Genomic DNA, 15,783 nt, shown 5'->3' on the forward strand with positions numbered 1-15,783 from the left:
GCAGCAGGAGAAAGGGGAGTAGAGATCGTAATGAGAGATGGTAAAGAAAAAGGGGGGGAGGTGGCGGAGAGGTGAGGGGGAGGTGAGTAGTGTCAAGTGTCACATTTACACATGTGTGGGAGGGGAGGAGACGAGGGGAGGTGGGTGAGGGAGGGGATGGAGGGGAGGTCACAGAGGTAGACTCGCACTGTATGTGGTGACAGGACAGTGTTACCACAAAAATCAATAGGCCTGTCTGCGCTATGGCAGTGTGTGTGTGTGTGTGTGTGTGTGTGTGTGTGTGTGTGTGTGTGTGTGTGTGTGGCCAGTGAGTTTTAATTGAAGTCCTGTGTCAGCGCCACAGTAACACAGATTATGGGATGTTCAGTAGATGTATTAACATTAACTTTCACCTCTCTATAAGAGGGATATAGATGTATCTATATGATGTCTTTCATGTCCTTTTACCTTTGTTTTTTTATCTTTTTTTTCCGCTTTACCGTATTTAACGTATATCGTATTGGCTTCCATTGTAACTCAGCCAAGCACAACTGACCTGTGTTATCTGATTAATAGATAATCTGCATGAGCCCAACAAGATACATGTGTAGGTGGGATGGACAGTTGGTTCATCCTCTCCTTCTTCTTTCTCTAACACCACTGTTTCATTCTTTATTATCCTGCATACTAACATCTCATCGTCATTGGTCGTTGTTCAAGACCATTCAGCCCGTCAGTTGTCTCCTTTTGGTTCCCACATCAGCCTCACCTGACCCAGTTGCTCCATGTTCTCCCATCAACCCCTGTATAAATAAAGGCGTTAAAGGTCTTATTGATAACATTTTTATGTCGACTTATATTTCTAAGAAAATAACTGACTTTAGAAAGTTACCCAAAAAAAAGTACGGCTTTTCCTAAACAAAATTATTGTGATTGTGAATTAATTCATATTAAAAATTTTGACGGATCCCAAAATAAATGTTTTGTTTATCTCTGTGGAGGATATCTGAGGTTGGATTCCCACTTCTAACAAGGCTTGTGAGCCAATAGTAAAATGACGTTGGTATCACGTGGTATCTCTGTAAAAAGGTTTACACTTGAATTGTAATTCCTGATAATTTTGAAGATTTTTTAGCAAGTTGCTGGTGTACGATTTATTATTTTAATAATAAATATAAATTCAGTACATTTATTTTTCTATTTATTTGTTACATTTTGTTTTACAAAGTTAAGAAAGCAATGTTTAAGTCAAGCCTGATGTTGCCTTACACATAAAAGAATGATCACAGTCTCTTCCACACAGTGAGGCATACAGCTTATTAATTAAACACTGGTATCGGATCAGTACTCGGCATCAGACGAAACCCGAAGCCCAGGTATCGCTATCGGTATCAGGGCTGAAAAAGTTGGATCGGTGCATCCCTATTATAATAATATTATTAACCTTCTGGTTTCTTTAGGGTTATGTCCTAAGGAGAATACTCTTAAAACTGTCATTTGAGCATTATTATTATTATTATTATTATTATTATTATTATTATTATTAATAAATATATATCATGATTGATCAATATAAAAAACATATTGTGTTAACATGTTGGCCATATCTTCCAGCCCTATTGCAATGGGTGAAATCTAGATGAAAATCTAGTGAAACTAGATCATAAGACGTGTTGTCTGACCACTTCTAAAGGCAAAAGTGTTTATTCCTGTTCCGAAAGGCCAAACTTGAAGGTAGAACAATAAGCGAGAGGGGCGAAACTTGATTAATCGTACAAATGGTGATAAGGTAACACATTTTTTTGGCAGTCTTAAAGTTCAAAACCTGCTTTGCTTGCTCCACACGCCTGACCAATCGCTGCATGAAGTGGGAATGCTTGTTGGATCGTCAGTTTTACTTAAGATTGATATATTGATGCAGCCAGTCCTCATAAAAAAAGTGTGAGGAGCAAGTTTCAGATACTATTAAACAATCTGACAAGCACTTCATTTGAAGCGTATTGAGGCACTTAGCATTTTCTCATCACCAGGTCATCTATTGGCCGACCCCAAAGAAGCAGAAGTCCCTTTTGTGCCCCACCACATCTGAGGGACTGTGCTGGGATTAGGCAAATTAGACTAATGACGGATTGCTTTGTTTGAGACACAATGAGATGTTCTTTGTAATTCGCTGTCGTGCGACTGTCTGATGTTTTACTGGATGACGGAAAGTAGAAATGCAGAGGTAGAGAGAGAGTTTCGAATGCCAAGAAGTCACGACGCTGTCTGCTGACTGTTTCCTCTGGTTATATTCTGCTTTAGTACAGAACTGCATTGAAAAAAATAACTAAACTTGCTTGCGCTAAGACTTGTTAGTTTACTCTTTTAACCTTACTCTTTTTTTAACCTAGTCTGGTTATCAGGTACAAAACATTGTTAAAATGTCAATATTTTACAAGGAACTCCCATCCAGTCTTAATATTGATACTAGCAACAACCAGTGCTTTCTTACACTCTGAATGAATACTTTAGCAGTTTGACCAGTCGGCAAAGTCCAGCACTACAAACTTCAGCCCATTAGTTCCTGGACTTTTCCAGCAGGAACCAAAACCAGAACTAGTGCTCTGTTCGACCTGCCTGTACTTGGGTCCAATAGGATCCATGTGAAATTTCGTCATCAGAGGGTGTATGTGTAGGCTCTGTGCGGACGTCCGGGTACCGCCAATTTTTTTATGACTACAAGTGGTAGCGTAGGCGCCTGTTTGGGAGTATAACCGAGGCTTTACCTGCCCTACCCCTCTGAATCTGACGCCTGTAAACTTGCCCTTTCACAAAGTAAAGTCAGTTTTTGCTACACCTGCTCCGTCTCCAGACTCTCTGCTTTCGGATCTGTATTCAGTCGCTACGACTCTCTTGTTACAGCCGAGCTCCTCTCCCCTTCGCCTCTTTCTCGCTTGTCGATCTTGCATTTTCAGCAGTTATGGAATGAAATATTGATAGATTTTCTTCGGGGAGACACTTCCCTATTGATGTAACAGCACACCAAGGACACAAAGCATGAAACATAAAATACACGCAAGGACACCGAGAATGAAGAAAGAGGTAGAGGACTTTTTGCTGCTTGTGGAGGTAACGTCTAGAGAAGCAGGCGGTCACGTGTAATGTGCGAATGTGAATGTGTGATCAAACTGGTCTATTTGTCGGAAAAAGCTCTAGAGAGACAGATTTTCTGACAAAGAGAGAGGGCAGAAAAGAGTTTTTATTCAACGTTCATTAATAACATATAACATTTATGCCGTAGTGGAGAAACATAAATTGGAATAAGAAAGAAAGAGAAGAAGAAAAAGCAGGCGTTCGCTTCATCTGACTTCTTTCCATCTTTTCTTTTTTCTTCCCAATCACTCAAATTGTTCTCCTCGTTTCCCCTCCTTCATTCCTCTTCGGCTGCTTCCCTCCCTCATCACCCTCCCTGCCATCCATCTCTCAGCCTCGGTTTCACTCCGACTCTTTTCTCTCCGTTCGTCTCACACACACACACACACACACACACACGCACACACACACACACACACACACACACACACACACACACACACACACACACACACACACACACACACTAAGCCATGCTGACACTTAAACTAAGTGCACTCACACACACCCTGTTCCCTTACTCCCTTCTCTTACCACCCACCCAGAAACGAGGACACATACAGGCCACAAAACACACACACACAGGACCCCCCCCACACACACACACACACGCACACACCCAGAGTACTTTCAGCACTTTCTTCTTTACCATACTCAGCAAGATCAGATGTCAACTCAACTGACACAACACACACAGAGGCTGTATTTTTCTTTTCACCACGCTCTGTTTCCTCCTCCCTCTTATAGAATATATGCATTTTTAAAAACCCGCCCACACACACACACACACAGACAGACACACTCACACAGAGTGAGAAACGCCGCATGAATGGTTAACCTCCACACATAAGAGTCATGAGAGGGAAAAAAGATGAAGATATGTAGGGGAGTCGGAGAGAGGAGATGTGGCAAGGAAGTAAGAGGGTCAGAGAGGTTGAGTAAGGAGAACATAAACAGACAATTCAGCATTCAAAGACACAGACATGATAGCCTACACGTGTAAGCAAAGAGTATCCATTAGAGCGTGCATGCAAGACACAAATGGCTCTGTATCCAACACACAGAATGAAACATGAATAAATGATTTTCATGCACAGACAAAAACCACCACGAGCCAAGACGCTCTTGCACACATGCGCTCAATGTGTGTTTGCATGCCGGCAGCGCACGCAGTACACAACATGTGCACGTACAATTAAATGACATGCATGTTTTCATGCAGGCAGCATGCAATGACACGGACATGGACACGCACACAGAAACACATGCTTCTCCTGGGCTTACTGGCACGGGAGATGTTTCGACATTACACACATGTACACGCCTGTCACATACACGATACATGGAATTGTAACATAAGCAGTGTATATATTGTAAAGTCAGCTTTTACATGGTTGCATGCAGACTAATGCTACTACTTTCAATACTTCTTTTAAGCTTTTATGATGCACATCAGGCTGTTCTCATACATCGTTCGTAGCTATACCTAAAGTTATGCACTGTAATTCGTATATATATCCCACGAAATCAATTCATATGAAATCCACTAAACCATGAATCAGGAAGTATAAAGAGCGACAAACGCTGAGGTCGGGGTGGATGGGTGGGTCAAAAAACACCAGACTTTTGCCCAGGAGACCGGTGTTTGTACCAGTGTGAAACCAGAAGTCAACATTGATTTATTTGTCATGTAACTTCTGTACTTAAGATACACCACTTCCGTATTTATTTTAACCCAAACCACGATCTTTTCCTAAACCTAACTAAGTAGTTTTGTCGCCTAAACGTAACCAAGTTGTTTCCTGTGAAGTTTATTTTGAAAAGACTCGTGTTGCTGGACATTCTTAGGAAAACGCACAAAAAATGAGAAATAACTTTTCGAAGGTATATGAACTGTTGTATGAGAATACGCTGTATATACTGTACATAATATCCAAAATCCTGTCATTTGGACCACAATAAGCATAGACAGTTGGTGAAGATATCAACAAAAAAACAAAACAAACAAAATTTCATTAACTTGTAACATTAATTAAGTCAGATTTTAAAGAATATTTCCAGTCTGTTATTATAACTTGGGCTTTATACATCATACATGTTTAAAACAAATCCTCAACAGAAAAAAAAAAGTAAAATTTCTGTCTAAACTACCCAACATAAACATACATCAGAGTCAGACTGATGATCAGATCGACTTCCTGGTTCAGACTTTGACACGTTGTACTTGTACTAGTTGTTTGGCACACTTTGGCTGTGCAATAAGGGGTTATTACCACCATTTCAGGTGTGCTCAGTTAAAGTTTTACCTCCAATTAAAGTGGTTTAGAACATCTATTGGCTTGTTAACAACCTGTCTGATCATCTGACTGCTCTTGTTTCTTTGATTCCAGATCAGCATTTACTTTAACATGTTGTCATTAACACATAGACATGATAGCTATAACCCAAGTAAATGCTATGAGTTACATGAGAAGAAGTCCTCCTACTTAATATTGCTCTGCTTCACATGTTTTAACGCTCCCTGCATTCACATTGAGGCTCTTATGCTGTGCTGAAGCAGTAGCAGCTTAAGTGCCTTGCTCAGGGGCACGCTGACAGTAGCTGGTGAGGGAATGGAGAGTGGTTTTCATTCATCCGTTTGGTAGCCTTCCAGTGAAAACCGCACACCTTTAGGCAACCACTGCCCCTGATATATATTTAAGTGCAGGCAGCCTGAAGCGACACACACACACACACACACACGCACAAACACACACAGGGCAGCACGGCCACACACCATGTGTACGAGCCAGATTTGGCTCCGTCCTCATGTCTGCCATACGGTTGATTCCTCCCCGCTGTGCACACCCTGCAGGCCAAACACACTGCTCTCCGTGTGTGTGTGTGTGTGTGTGTTTGTGTGAAAATAGAGAGGAGAGAGAGAGAGAGAGAGAGAGAGAGAGAGAGAGAGAGAGACCACTAGAGAGGGAGAAGACAGGAACATATTTTACCACAAAGCCATGTTTTAAAAGAAAAAATTGCAATGTTTTCACTCTTGAACTGTTAATATAATTTGTCCTTGTGGGGTGATTTGACCAGTTTACACTAGCTGTAGACTAATGGACGTGGATATATTAGAAACTAGATTAGTGTTATAAAAGGATGTCAAAGTTAATGCGATAATAAAGCATTAATGCAAATTTGTTGTAACGCCAATTTCGTTAACACATTAACGCAGCTTGCGATTTTTAGGCTATAGCGGGCTCAGTTTTAAAGCTAAAGTGAAGATATTGGTATCATATGAAACTACAAATCCTAAGGGATCCATTGGTACCAACCATGACATAATTATGTGTCGCGAAGGAGGCTAAATAACGCTTCAAACTTACGCCAAATTTTGCCAAGGAAAAACTGTCATGGCCATTTTCAAAGGGGTCCCTTGACCTCTGACCTCAAGATATGTGAATGAAAATGGGTTCTATGGGTACCCACGAGTCTCCCCTTTACAGACATGCCCACTTTATGATAAGCAGTTTGGGGCAAGTCATAGTCAAGTCAGCACACTGACACACTGACAGCTGTTGTTGCCTGTTGGGCTGCAGTTTACCATGTTATGGTTTTAGCATATTTCTTATGCTAAATGCAGTACCTGTGAGGGTTTCTGGATAATATTTGTTATTGTTTTGTGTTCTTAATGGATTTCCAGTATTATATATACATAAATTTGCATAAAGCAGCATATTTGCCCACTCCCATGTTGATAAGAGTATTAAATACTTGACAAATCTCCCTTTAAGGTACATTTTTAACAGATAAAAAGTGTGCGATTAATTTTTACTAATTTCGTCAGTTTTTATTCATTCACAAATGTTTTGCTCCTGAGTATTTCTTTAAATTTTTCTCTCCATCTCTCACTCACTGAAGGCCCTTTCAGACACAACGGCACTACTGCGCTCTGAAACCCGTTATTTCCAATGGATTGCGCGACGCCACAACGGCTTTTTGCTGCGTCCAGCAATACCCAAACTTTGGGTGCTGTGCGCTGTGATGTGCGGCGAGCGCAGCTCAAACTGCGTTGTGTCGCGACTTGCGAGCAGCTCTCTTCAAGTTCCAAGCTACTCTTCGGCTGGGAAACGACATTTGGTGTAGCTCTAGTGTTGTCCGGGTGGAAACAGTTGGGCTTATACAGTACATGCTGTACAGTGCCAGAATCAGGTTGAGATAACAAAATGGGAAAAAAAGGTGGGAAAATTGTAAATAAATCAGGAGAAATACGGGAGAGGGCAATGACAAATGGGAGTCTTCCGGATAGGTTAACAGCCAGTATGAACTACTATAAACAGCTATACATTATGTATTTCCTTCACACATCTTGAATGAAACTAAAGTCTTTTTTTGAATATATGCAGATCCCCGTGTAGGCAAAAGACAGCAAGACGTTTGAGAAAGATAGAGAAAGCAAAATCAAGATGCTAAGATATATAATGTAGGAGAAGAAAGGAGGGAAAAAGAGAGAGTGAGGGTGGATAGACAGCCGTCTCTGTGAACCTGCATAGACAAGCTCAGTCAGGCTGCTTTGGTGAGAGAGAGGCAGAGAAAGCAGGGATGTTTTGACAGCTCGGAGCCATCACAGCAGCAGAAGGCAGGCTGTGTGTGTGTGTGTGGGTGCAGGTGTGTTTGTGCACGCATTGTATTTGTGTGTGTGTGTCTGCATGCACACAAAAGACTAAAGGCAGAGACAGACAGTGACGTTTCTCCTGATTCAGAGACAAAGAGGGAAAAAAGGGAAGTCTAGCACAGAGCCTGGATGAGGGACGATGTGAGACTGTATCTGTGTGTGGTGTATATAAATGTGGCGTATACATATTGATATGTGTCAGGGCGCCTGCCACCATGGTCCCATCATTCATCATTCTGGTCACGACAAGTAAATCCTCCTCATTAGAGGGCTGTTGATGAGCAGACAGTGTGTCCAGGTTGTTTGAAAGATGTTTTTCCACATTATTTCCTCTCTCCTCTCATCACTGTAAAGACAGAGGAAGCATACGTACTCTTCATCAACCTCGCCCCACTTCACCTTCACACAAGCTCTGTCACACTGGGAGCTGCCCCGAACAAACACAGTCTTCTGCAGCTGCCACTGAGCAGCTCAGGAGCAGTTGGAGGTGAGGCGTCTTGCTCAAGGGCACCTTGACTTTACACTTTTTTTTATGTAAAGGACGGGAGACTCATTCACATCACCTGCATTTCCCTAGCCAGTCTGGAGATTTGCACCATTGACCCTCTAGTCACAACCCAGCTACTTTTGGCTGCTGCCTTTACAGTAGGCCATTGTTGCTGCAGCTGTCTGTAATTGACAACTAATGTTTTGTGACCCAGAAGTTTTGGAAACAGCAGCTTTAGAACATCATGCGATACAAAAGCTCTTCGTAAAAAAAGGCTGACCAATTAAATGAAACATGTAATAACTGATCTTTTGACATCTTGGGGGATGTGGAAACAAGCTTCAAACACATGATAGTTAGCAAGCAGTTGTGTATTTATTCATTCAGCAGATATGGAGCATCCCTGTTTTTTGATCTCCACGAACTCTTGAGGGAAATATCAGAGAAATATATCTGGATTTTTAGCTGCTAAATGCTCTACTAAGTTCACCCAACCCGGTATCATGCCAAAGCGTGTAATAGACCGGCCTGTCCGCCAGAGGACAGTGTGTCAGTGACGCGTTTTGCCTCGCCGAGGCGTGAATATTACACATGCGTATGAAGGTGCAGGTTGCAGGGGGCAACAAAACCACTCGCTTAGGTTTAGGGAAAATGTCATGGTTGGGCTTAAAATAAGTAAGTAAAATACATACGGAAACAACATAACATCAGTATGGAAAACACGTCACAAATGTCACCACAAGACGTGACAAACATTAAAAACATATCTTAAAAAACAAAACACTGGTCGAAGTCCTGTGTTTGTTGGACCCATCCACCTCCCCACCCGCCATAAGCGGTCTTTCTCACTTTTTATTCTATGTCACCAGCTCTGAGCGTGGCATATTCACGCAGATGTATTTACATTGCAGTCAGTAAAGACTACATGGCGTACAAATGACCCACCAAAAGCAAGAACAGCGTTCTTATTACATGCTTTTGCCTTGCACATTATCGAGTCATTCGCAAGCCTTTTTGTGCAACCGGGCTGGTTCACCTGTGCAGGTAGCGTGCAGTGGGGTTTTCAAGATTTGTCGCTGAAAATGCCTTCCTGTAGAAAACAACACCATGAGAGCCGTGAGAGTGAATCAAAACAGTGAAGTTGCGGGCCACAAGGAGCTGGTGCTGCATTTAAAGCTCAATAGAGCCGACGGGAGGTTCACATACAAGTAGTCATGTGATCCATTGTTAACATAAAGATATTGATTACAGCTGCTTTAAACATTAGTTTATCTTCATGCAAGCTAAACTGATCTCTTTATCGTCTAAAACATACACTGTTACATACGGTAGTCGGTGGAAAATCTGACAATTTCCTCAATTTCCAGAGAAACAGATGAGATTTATTTATCAGGTTTGTAGAAGACAGTGAGTTTTCTACTGACAGTCCGTCTCATATGTTCTCGTTGTTTCTCCCGCCTGTTTGCCAGACAGTCAATGCACACATGAAGCAAATAGCCAGAGTGTTTGACAAGTGTGTGTGTGTGTGTGTGTGTCAGAGAGAAGATGGTTGTCATTTTAAGAGGCAAAATGATGGGAGGATAGCGTGTGTGTGGGTGTGTGTTCATGCTTGCATGTGTGTTAACAATGTACCCTTGTGTCCCCTGTGTCAAAGCCCGGCTAAATCAAGTCAACCATGCTACGTGTGTGTGTGCGTGTGTGAGTGTGTGTGTGTGTGTGTTTGTGTGTGTGTGTGTGTGTGTGTGTGTGTGTGTGTGTATGTGTATAAGTGTGTGTGTCAGAGTGTGTGTGCCAGGCCAGATCAATATGAACTAATCAATGGGAGAAGACAGCTAGAAGGACCTTGGGGACGGCAGATACACACCTGGTGTACACACACACCCACACACACACACACACACACACACACAGAGAGAGCCTCTTTGTATTCCAGCCTCACTTTCTCTCTTTATCTTCTCTCACACTACCTCCACGTCTCTTTCTCCATGCTTCTCTCTTTTCCTCTATTTTTTCTCTTTCTCACACAAACACACTAATTATCTCACTCTTTTCTCTTTCGTCCTCTCAAGGCTTCAGTCAGATACATCACTGCCTAATTTTCTTGGTCTTTCTCCTTCCTTTCCTCTGCGTCCTCCTCCTCTCTGTATCCAAACTCAGGTTGTTTGTTTGAATTGTGGAGGCTGGTTGCGTGAGGGACTGAGTTCACGCTTCACAGGTCAGGTCTGACTCTCCAACCACGACTCAATATTAGAGACACGCTGCGTTCAAGTAGCAAACAAACCTGGTACTGCAGGGTTCTTTTTCTAAGTCTGATCACATCTGTCGAAGCAGCAGTGGAAAGACGAGGTCTGTGCCGCTCCACGGTGAGGAAAGTTCAGCTGCTGGCACACATGTGAGTGCAGCCTTCAGCACATGTGCTGCTCAAAATGCATGTTCGGAAATTAAAACACATGTATGGAAGCCGAGAAAGAGCTGTAATAATAATTTTATTTTTTAAAAACATCTGTCTGATTTGACATGGTTTGAATTCCCCTCTCTGAAAATGTCCAGGAGGTCAATTCAAGTTTTGAAAATGTCTGTCTTTTTATAGATTTCTTTTTCTTTTCTATTTTCCCGGATTCACAAATAATTCAGAAAATTCAAGCGTCTTCTCTTTCTTGGATTATGTGACTGACAGAGCGTAACCTGATAGGATGGGTTTTTTTATCTTGAATTTTCTAAATGTTGGCAATCGATTTTGAGTTACTGGATTTTTGACTTGATTTTTTGGATCCGAAAGTGATTTTTTATGATATTACGGAGGAATTTGAGCATCTTGAAAATTGAATTATCTATTTGAGGCTGTGAACAATTAAATAATTACATGAAATAAAATCAAGTTTTAGTTTCTTTTCCTACTGGAAAAGCGGTCTCAAACTAGGCGATTTCAGATGATTTTCAAAATAAAATATTTCAATGGAATACATTATTTAAATTCCAAAATAATGTATTTTGCAGTGATTCCATTTTCCAATAAGGTGTTCAGTTACTTTTAGATTTTTTTATTTAACCTTTATTTAACCAGGCAAGTCAAATCCTTATTTACAATGGCGGCCTGACAAAAGGCAAAGCCTCTTGAGGGAAGGGGGTTGGGGGTAAAAAGAAAGGACAAAAGTAAAAAAGATCGCAGTGGCATACATGACAAGCACATGAAAAGTTACTTTTAGGATTCAAAACCTTACAGTCCTTCGTTGCTTCCATACAAAACTTGAAAAATCCAGCATTGAAACTGAATTGATGCAAACTGTAAGACTATTTTCCAACATGAGTCTGTCTCTCGCGCCATAGGCTTACAGATCTTCACACCTAGAAGCCAATCCAAAAAATTGGACCTTATTTTTTCACAAGTGTAAATCTAGCTTTTGCCAAATCCTGAATTGGCAGCCTGGTTATCAGCAGGTACACCAGCAGCTCTGGTGGACGCTCTGGGTCTGAGGCACTTTCAGTTCAATTCACTCAACATGCAAATTGAAACTGTAATTCATTTACTGGCAGATAAGAGCGCTACTCTGTCTCAATAATGCCTTTATAGATTGAATATTAAATAACCATTTGATGGGGATTTTCTTATGGTTTGAATGTCCACTTCCTGGGTTAATTGGATTGAACGGAAAGTGACCCGACTCTCGGCTCAATCAAATTCAGTGCAGGTGTGGAAGTTCTGGCCTTCCTTTTATTCATCAGTATATACTGTATCAGTTATATATATTTTTGGTAAATTAGAATACAGTTTTCTCTGCAAATACTTTGTGCTTTTGTCCTCGCAGCTTTCCGTTTTATTTTCTGTGGTGTATAATTACTCAGAAATAAGGCCAATTTATTTGTTCCTGTCATGAAAACTAATAATTTAAATAAGTACAATTTGTGCTTTATTCATCTGATTTTCACAATTTCACATGAGCATGGTCAGGGCTGTTAAAAACATGATATATATGCAATGATATTTTAGGGCTCCAAAGATTTTAATCAAATTTTGACAAATGATTGACGCTGGAAGTTTTTCTTAAAGAGGCATTCCAATTTAACGCAAACTGAAATTTAAATTTTCCTCATTTTTTTGTGTAAATAACAGGTAGCAACTTGGCAAAAGTGACACGAGAGGGTGGAGCTAAGTATAACCAAACACTGAATAAGACATAGGCGACCAAAAAGGTTATAATTAACTTTCATGAACTGAAAACACACTGTGAAAGGGTTAAAGTTGTAAGACCAAAACACGGACAACTCCCAGACCGGACAACGCCGTGGTAGCGACCTGTCAATCACAAGGTAGCCACGCCCTAAAGCATCCCCTACTTTATGGTCTTTTTGACTCTAAACGGAACCGTAATTTACTAAATGAACATCATGCTGTATTGAAGAAGACTTGAAACTAGCGATTGAGACCATAAACTCATGTTTACAACGTTTATTGAGGTGCGAAATCAAATGAGAAGTAGGCTCATTTTCTCATAGACTTCTATACAATCAGACTTCTTTTTGCAACCAGAGGAGAAAGAATGTAAGTTTAAGGCACTTCTGCATTGGCTTCACTTTTCAGACCCAGAGGTAACCCACTGCCCACAGCTTATCTCAAGTGATTGATACTGTATCATCATTATTGGATAATTTCATTCCAATGTGGGGTATGGTTTTTGGGTGAGTCCAACACAAAGGGTCTAGTCAGAAATCCAACTTCAGCCTCATGTTTCTTCCTCCTGCTCTTTTCTTTCCTCCTCACTGTTCCTCCAAACACTCCTAACACCTACCCAAAAAAGCCCACCTTGTTAACGTTGTGAAATCTCTCTGTTCCAATGCACGGCGTTTCCTGTCAAACATGTTGCTGCAGTTTTCTGTCTCCCTTTCTGCCCATTTCCACCTGTTTGAGAAAAGCATGACAAATTTTAAACCGAGTAAAAGAGAAAGGAAAAAGTTTCTCTTTATTGATGCTTGAATGACAAGCTGAGCTGACAGGAAGGCGCAGAGAGAGCCGGCAGAGAGACACACAGAGTGTCTACGCACATGCATTATTCACATACACTTTCAATCACACCTGCACAGACAGGAAGACAAGCACACACAGGCGCACCACACCTCCCACGCTACCAAAACACTGTCTCACCTGACAAATTAGAACGGGTGCGAGCCCGCCGGTTTTTGACATTGCAGGTATCTGTCACATTTCTGTCAGAGCTTCACGTGGTTTCACATCGAGACAAAGAAACCCAAAAAGAACCCACATGTCATCCCCTCCTCTCTCTCTCTCTCTCTTTCTCTCTCTCTCTCCTTCTCTCTGTCCGTCCTCTCCTGTCTTTCTCCGCTGGGTACTGTCGAATGAAGCAGGAATACAGAGCAGAAGTCAACATCACATGCTGCATAATTCTCAGTCTCCCGTTGTAATTGCTGGGGCTTTTATAAAAGATTCAGCAACAACGTGCATGGTCTGATTGTGAATGAAGCGAGGGTCCTATATGGTTTCAAATTAAAGATTTAGTGTGTTGTTTTCTCATCCAATCAGCTGGATCCAACAAACAAAACAGCAGAACGGTATATAAAATGTAACAACAATAATGATTTGAGCATACTAATAGCATCAATATTGAAGAAAACATCTAAGGATCTCTATCATGGCTAATACAGAATACAATCTGTGGGACTAATATAGCTGTGATGCCAGTCTGCGACATAGAGGATGGATTAATATCTGCATTTGTTGCCTAATGAGCAAAAGGCCTACAGCAGTAAATGACCTGATAAAATAATAAGCAGTTGAACACCCAGAGGAGCTAATGAGTGAAGGGCTCTCCAGTCTGTAGAGGCTGGAAAATACACCAAAATAGAGCTGAAACGATTATATTTTGATTAGTGATTAATCTAATAACTGGTTCCAGCTTCTCAAATGTGAGGATTTGCATTTTTTTTTCTGTTTGATATCACTGTAAAATTGAAAATCTTTGGATTTTGACTGTTGATCCCACAAAAACAAACAATCTTAGACGTCTGCATCCATATGTAGAATTTCTTTTTACATTTAATGGGGTTTATTTAGCCGACACACACAAAGAGCACCACCAAACTGTTTTTAAATGTGAAAACAAAGTTTTGAATGTTATAGAAACATGGATTTAATGTGTGACGGTAAATTTGTTCCAATCGAAATGAGTCTTAAAACAGAGTTCTTCTTTACTCATTCCTTTAGAGAAAGTAAAAACACTGAGGTATATGGCTGTAAAAACTGCTTCAAATAAACTGAAATTTTGCTTTAAAAGATAATTATGAACCAATGAAATTTCCATCTGGTATTTAAATACAGCCTGTAAGCACTGGCTGACCCTGTGCATGTTGTATTTGAAGTTTACATAACATTATTCAGTTGGTTAGACGCCACTAAATCCTACACTGGTCATTTAAAAAGACTATTCCCAAAATAAATGAAACCTCCCTCTGTACTCTACTCAGAATGGTACAGTCTGCGTTCCCTCTACTATAAAGCTTATTGGAAGCTCTCACTTCCTGTTTGGCAGTTTGAACCCATGACCAGCAGGTAGGTTAATATGGATGGGAGCTCATGTGAAAAACATTTTGTCAATTGAAGTTAAATATAACCAATAAATTAATTGAGTGGTTATTTCATTAAGAATGTGCATGATGACAGTATGTTAGCAGGTTTGCGTACTATACCCACACATGTTTACTATGCTAACATAACTCAGCCACAGAGGCCTGGCTACACAACCAGGACTACAGATCTATTGTGCCGGCAGGATGGAGTAAATAATAGAACTGCAGAAACTAGAATGTGTCCGGCCAGTGTGCTACCTGCTCCGATAGGGCATGATTTACAACCCTGACACAGCCGTTAAACCTGCAGTAGGCAGAATGTTTTTGGCATCATTGAGCAAAAAAATCCATAATAACCTTTCAGCATATTGTAATTCAAGTGCTCTGAGAGAAAACTAGACTTCTGCACCTCTTCATGGCTCTGTTTTCAGGCTTTAGAAAAATCTAGTACGTGACGGGAGACTTTGGCCAATCACAGGTCATTTCAGAGAGAGCGTTCCTATTGGCTGTGCTCCGGCTGGTGGGCGGTGCTTGGTATTTCCTCAGCAGATCTCAACATGGCTGCTGGGTCACAAACTTTTTCATTTTACAGCTAAACAGTGCACTAAAAGATGTTTCTGACAACATTTGAGGCGAGAAATAGGCATTACACTAACAGAGTATTGATTCATAATTGATCAGCGCGGCCTAGTTTGACCGTTTGATCAGAGTTCACGAGTGATTGACAGCTGCTCAGGGATGCTAGGCTTCAGCTCGGCTCTGATTGGTTGTTTTCTTCCGGTCTGTGAAATTTTGCAGATGCCATTAGGAGCACCGTAGGACACCGGAGGACACAGAGGCACATGATTTTTTTTTCAGATTTCCTGTCACATGCACTACTGTCAGCATATAGTGACTGTTTTATAAAAATAACTTTCTTTAATCATATTTGCTCCAATTTTACCCACTG

At 41.0% G+C, this 15,783-nt stretch overlaps 1 protein-coding gene across 6 annotated transcripts in view; it reads left to right on the forward strand.

Annotated features, from left to right (window-relative positions):
* Nucleotides 1-15,783, forward strand: part of wnt5b (wingless-type MMTV integration site family, member 5b) — a 103,994-nt gene that overhangs the window by 39,212 nt on the left and 48,999 nt on the right. The window contains exon 1 of one of the 6 annotated variants that reach the window (XM_037760428.1): nucleotides 9,940-10,122. The exons of 4 other annotated variants lie outside the window; for them this stretch is intronic. The gene's annotated coding sequence lies outside the window, so the exon portion shown is untranslated. Of the gene's footprint in view, nucleotides 1-9,939; nucleotides 10,123-15,783 lie in introns of those variants that run through there. One more of the 6 variants, XM_037760427.1, reaches the window with a different exon arrangement.

This window comes from Sebastes umbrosus, chromosome 23 (genome assembly GCF_015220745.1).
Source record: "Sebastes umbrosus isolate fSebUmb1 chromosome 23, fSebUmb1.pri, whole genome shotgun sequence".
Taxonomy (NCBI): Eukaryota; Metazoa; Chordata; class Actinopteri; order Perciformes; family Sebastidae; genus Sebastes; species Sebastes umbrosus.